This window comes from Schistocerca serialis, chromosome 9, assembly GCF_023864345.2.
Source record: "Schistocerca serialis cubense isolate TAMUIC-IGC-003099 chromosome 9, iqSchSeri2.2, whole genome shotgun sequence".
Taxonomy (NCBI): domain Eukaryota; kingdom Metazoa; phylum Arthropoda; class Insecta; order Orthoptera; family Acrididae; genus Schistocerca; species Schistocerca serialis.
Window position 1 is genome coordinate 358,310,475 of NC_064646.1, and position 6,282 is coordinate 358,316,756.

Consider the following 6,282-nt stretch of genomic DNA (forward strand, 5'->3'; position numbering starts at 1 on the left):
TTCTGTCTCATTACGAGGCGTATATTTTCCAACAGAATCAGTATCTCATCTTGCAATAACTTATGTCTCTCTCCGTTCAACGTGCTTTCCAAAATTAAGGGCCAGAGTTGTTTCTGTCCTATAACAACGCACGAATGTTAACAGACCAAAGACGCTGATAGTCAACTTCACGTATCCTGTGCCGGATTTTCACACTACTATAACTCATATTATGACGATTAACTTCATCGCCGCTACCTCCATGCAGGCTTATTTGTGAGTTATTCCGTCCATGTTTTCGCAATCATTCGCTGATAACTCTGACGAAAACCATAAAAGATAGCTGTACAGTTGGCTATTGTTACAGTCGATGAAGATCTGGAGTTGCATCCTTTCCCTTAGAAAAACATAGCTGTCTCAACAGTAAATGGTTGTTGCTTTTCTGGTAGCAATTTGTTGTCATCTCTTGATGCATTTCGGAATTACGTGGCGATCTTGACATGTTTTATGGAACACCAGAGCATTTAGTAATTTCACCGTCCTCTTCCACAACAATTCTATCTTCCGTGTGTGATGATAGGTTTCCTGCCTGTAGATGTCACTGACTTAGCTTCGTAGGTTTCCGCTGTCAGTATCATGAAGGATAAAATTCTTTCGTGTGTTTTGTCGCGTCATTGTATAAAACATTTTGATTATAAACTTGAAACATAGTTTCTACCGTATTACAATGGCCTCACTCAGGGCAAGACTAGTTTTGGTGGACGGAAGGTGGCTCTATTTTTTGCAGACGATCGGTGTCAGTGTCTGAAACTTTATTGGCCCTAATATATACGTACGGATTTTCTGTCGAGAAAGCGGTTGTATCAGCGTACTCTGAAAGGAACCTAACTGTTACACAATCTAGACTGGGTTCCTTGCGTTTATTAAGTGATTTGAGCCACTCCACTGCACTTAGGATATCTTCTGCAAAGTCACTCATTTTAGTCGTTGTTCCTGATGCGAATTCTGGAACATTTACATTGTCTTCTTCGGTGAAGGAATTTCGGAAAACTGTTTTTAACAATATCGCTTAACTTGGCGCCGTCGTCGGTGTTATTATAGTTATTATTGCAGAGCAAAGGCATTTACTGTATCTTAGCGCTAGTAAATACGTATGACCAGAAACTCTTGGGATTTGCTATCAGATTTCGAGACAGAGTTTCGTTGGGGAAGCTATTAAAAGCATCTCGCATTGAAGTCAGCTCTAAGTTTTGAGCATCAGTAAAACATCGCCAATTATCTATATTTTGTGGCCTCTTGCATTTGGAATGGTTTTCTGCATTGTTTCTGCACCAGCCGTTGCCGGCTCCAGTATGCAGGCGACATTTTCGTTATCATCGTGCATCCATATTTTGACTAAATGAAGGTGGGACATAGCTTGTATAATTTTTACTTCGCTAATAGTTTCGACGTTCCGTCAACAGCACCTTCGGGCCCTTACACTTTCGTTATCAAGACACTCGGGGTGACGAGAAGCTTCCTTCAGTGACTAAACAACCTGCATAAGAATATACAGATCACCCACAACAGTGATATAACTTTACGTTATCATCTTTGGACGTGGATGTATACATAACTGTGGATGGTACTCTGGGACACAAAATGTAGCAGGAGCCAACTAACACACATCGGAACCTGCACACGTAGAGCCATCACCACCCAGCTCAGAAGTATTTAGTTCTGGACATAATGGCGGCCAGTGCTTACCGGACACGTGGCAGTAACAGCATCAAAGAAGAACTAAGGGAGCCACACATTTCGTATCAACTGTTAGGACAACAACCGAAGCAAAACAAGAGAAGAGGCCAATGAAGACAGGCTTCCTCTAGTGCCCTTACCACATGCGAAGACTAGGCAACGTCTTCCACCGACGATGTTTGAGACCGATTTTCCACAGAAGCCAAAGGGTCCACAAAGTGACTGGCTCCACCAAATATGTAGTCAACAAACTAAATACTGTATGAGTATAGGAATTACGTTGTGAGTACGAAGCTGCTTACGTAGGAAAGACAGGGAAACCAGTTAGCACGCGATTAGCGGAACATGAAAGCTATGTGCAACATAATAAATCAGCGATAGCGAAAAGCAACCTTGAATGGGGACAGTCTGTCTTGTTCCAGGAAAGAGTAGTGGACGTGGCATCGCAAAATTCCAGAGGCGTCTGAAGTTATTAAGCAGCCGGGCAACATCAGTAGAGAGGACGGCTGCAAACTCCCAGCTATTCCTGCACAACGTGTGCCGCGAGCGGTCGCAGGATGGAAGTCTCACCAGGCACGGACACGACAGATTAAACAAACAGAGAAACTGTCAATGCCTTTCTGCGCATACCAAAAGGAAAATGTGCCCACCAGAAGCCAAGCGCTGATTTGCAGACTTCCGCGAAGAGACTGTCGAAGAGGTATGCGAATTTTTGTATTTGATTCATCAGATTCCTGTTTGCCACTACTGTCATTTGTCTGACAATATCAGTTTCTCTTTGGTGGTTACCCTACTCCTTTTTTTCTTTACTTTTGTCTTGGAAAAAAATCGCTATTACCCTTGAGTGTCACGTAATTACTTTCTTTGAATAATTATTTACTTCCTCTATTTCTGTATTATGCAACATATTCCGCATGACTATAAAAACGACTATTAGTGATGTCATTGATTTGAAACACTCATGTTATAGATAGTACAGCCCCCCCTCCCCCCCGTTTTATATTTGATTCAGTTTCACTTTTATATTCAATAACAGAGTTCACAGTTTAGAAGAACAGATTGTATCCTTAGCAGAGCTTATAAGATAAACATGTACAAAACTAAAAAAAAGGATAGTCGAATTAAATCTCTTGAAGATAAGAGGAATGGATTGGGAAATGTGACAGTAAAAGTAACAAATGAGTTTTGCTACTGCAACGCAACCTTCGTACTGCTGGTGGTATACTTAAAGTTAAAACTCCATTGGTATGAAGATTACCGTCGCATGTCATGTCCTAAAGCTCCTGCAAGCTACCCTCTGTAGTAATGGTCTAACAAATTCTTGTAGTTCACGAAATTACAGGCCCCTGCAAGGTACTGCTGGGGTATAAATAATTTTTAGCGGGTGGGTTTAATCAGACTGTAAAAAATTTGAACGCAACGGATAACGCAATATTTTTTTGAAACCACTACAGAAGGGCTTAATAAGGAGCATAAAGCCATTATGTACTTTCATAACCAGCATTCAATTGTGGTACAGACTTTCACCTATTCTTTATGACGAAGGGTATAGGTTAATTGATATTTATTCAATTCATACGCTAAAGAATCGGTAGCAAGTGGTGCAATTAACTATGAATGAATGTTGCATTGAGAAACAACAGAACGTTACTGAACTGGAGGGAAGAACATTTACCATCACATAGCGGGAAACTTTTGCAAGTCTTAATTCCACCAATGGGTATTAAAATGTGAACTTTTCTGGATACAAGGATTTAACCCGTGTATTTTATGTAACGCGTAACATTGTCAGCAAATCAAATAGTTATGGGGGATACAAGAAACATTAACTAAATATCACATTAATTCTGTTCTACACACGTGGTCAAGTGGCGCTAGCCAACAGAAATGCAAAAAATACGACCACACACAAGATTATTACTTCCCTATCTTACACTCACCCGCTACCGTATGGTTATTCACTCGACTACTATAAATTTTCAGGCCGAAACTGCAGTTTATCAATGTGGAGGTGGCACCAACCGACCGCATAGCGTGAAAGCAAGTACACAAAGGGAACACATGAAACATAAATAAAAATCCCCAAAATATTAGTGTAAAAGAAAGACCACATTAAAATACATTAAATGAGTGAACTTCTGTTAAAGAGAGAGAAATAATGCGACCGTATGCTTAACGGACATGATGCGTGGTCTGACCAAGGCACGAACTCAAAGTTCTACTGAAATTTGACTAAATTATAAAAATAAATCCCCTTTGCGGGTTTCGTGTTAATGTGACACCTGATTTCAACATTTCGACCATATTAACGATCAGATTTGAGACATTCTAATAACTTTGTTAACATTACCAAAATCGAGAGCTGAGTGTCCACGTCTGTCCAGCGCCGCTACCTAGGAACAAATGGACCTGCGGACACATCGCTTAACAGTTGTTCTTTCAAAACGTGGTGGAGGGGATGTTTCGCCAACCTGACAGAGCCAATACTCATGCCTTCGCGACCTCACTGATCTGACTTGTACACTATCTTTGCCAAACTTGTTCGAGTTTAGGGCTTGGTGCTATCCTGCCACAGAACCACTCACTCATGCAACGCTACGATCTATGACCAAAGTTTTCTACTACTTCACATAATATCTCATTCATACAGTCGAAAGTCGCATAAGGGAAAGGATGCAAGGAAACGTGAAACACACGAAATAATAATAAAAAAAAAATCAGTAAATAAATAAACACCGCTTGGTCTATTCTCTTCTGCTTGTTACTCACAGACTTTCTTCTGCAGAGTAAAAACACTCTCGTTATAACTCTCCTGTACCGAAATTTATTAAGAAAAATATGGAAAAGGACAACAAATTCCGTTTCACTATTTGGAGAGCAGAAAGGCTGACAATGGCTGTAATAGAAACGATATAAAATGCACAAAAATTCAGACTGGTTATAAAAGGGAAAAAATTTCTTAAATATAAGAATTTTGTTATGTAATAGAAATTTAAGTGTCAGAGAGTCCTTTCTGAAGTGGAGTGAAGCTTTTTAAGAAACTGAAAAGCAGTTCAGACAAGATAAGAACTGAAGCTTTTGAACTGTGGTGCTGAAACTGAGAGGGCTACATCGAATAACTAATGTGGTGGCACTGAATAGAATTGGATAAAACAGAAATTTATGACACAGCCTGAACAACAGAGGGATCAGTTGATACGAAACACCTGAGGCATGAAGGAGTAGTCAGTTTCATAATGGTTCATATGGCTCTGAGCACTATGGGACTTAACGTCTGAGGTCATCAGTCCCCAAGAATTTAGAACTACTTAAACCTAACTAACCTAAGGACATTACACATATCCATGTCCGAGGTAGGATTCGAACCTGCGACCGGAGCGGTCGTACGGTTCCAGAATGAAGCACCTAGAACCGCTCGGCCACACTGTCCGGCTGTTTCATAATGGAGGGAAGTGTGAGGGATAAAAATTTTAGAATGAGACTGACTTGAATACAGCAAATAGTTTCAAATACATGTAGGGAACGGAAGTTATGAGGAAATGAAGAGGCTTACGTGGACAGACAAGCATGGAGAGCTGCTTCAACCGTGTCTTTGTGCGGAAGGCAACAACAACAACAATAACAACAAGAACTAAAACGTGCAGGGTAAGAACTGACTGGTCTGTATGGAAACAGGACGTGTCGTTGAGAATCAGCTGCAGTAGACAGTGATCGTTGTTTCCTTTTCAACTGAGTTCTCCTGTTGTATTAGAGTATGTATAGGGGGTAAGACTACAGTTTTACCAGAAATTATGAATATAGATTTAATAGAATGTTCTCCCACCATTGATAGATAAAACACGTACAGTTCAAAAATGGTTCAAACGGCTCTGAGCACTATGGGACTTAACTTCTGAGGTCATCAGTCCACTAGAACTTAGGACTACTTAAACCTAACTAACCTACGACACCACAAATATCCATGCCCGAGGCAGGATTCGAACCTGTGACCGTAGCGGTCGCGCAGTTCCAGACTGTAGTGCCTAGAACTGCTCGGCCACCCAGGGCGGTCACGTACAGTTTGTCACCGCATGTGTTATGTAGTCTTGATATGAGCAAGAGGTACATGATATCAGATTTCCTTACATACGACGCTCACTTACTGTACATTTTAAAGATCTCAGTAATAAAATGAACCTTTTATCTGTTTTATAGGGACAGCTTTCACCAAATTGTACAACCTGGATCGAGCTGTATATCAAGCTTGCCAAAGCAAGTATAACTTGTTAGCCACACGGGGTAGCCGTGCGGTGTGAGGCGTCTTGTCACGGTTTGTGCGGCTCCTCCCGTCGCTGGCTCGTGTCCTCCCTCGGGCATGGGGTGTGTATTGTCCTTAGCGTAAATTAGTTTAAGTTAGATTAAGTAATGCGTGAGCCTAAGGGTCGATGACCTCAGCAGTGATTTATACAATGCATCACTGGCCCAGGAAATTTTTCCAGGCAGGTTAACATATGTAATTGACATCTTTTTCCAAAATATTTCAAAAAAATAATGTGCTCTAGAGTAGTCTCACACTGAAGGCGAAAC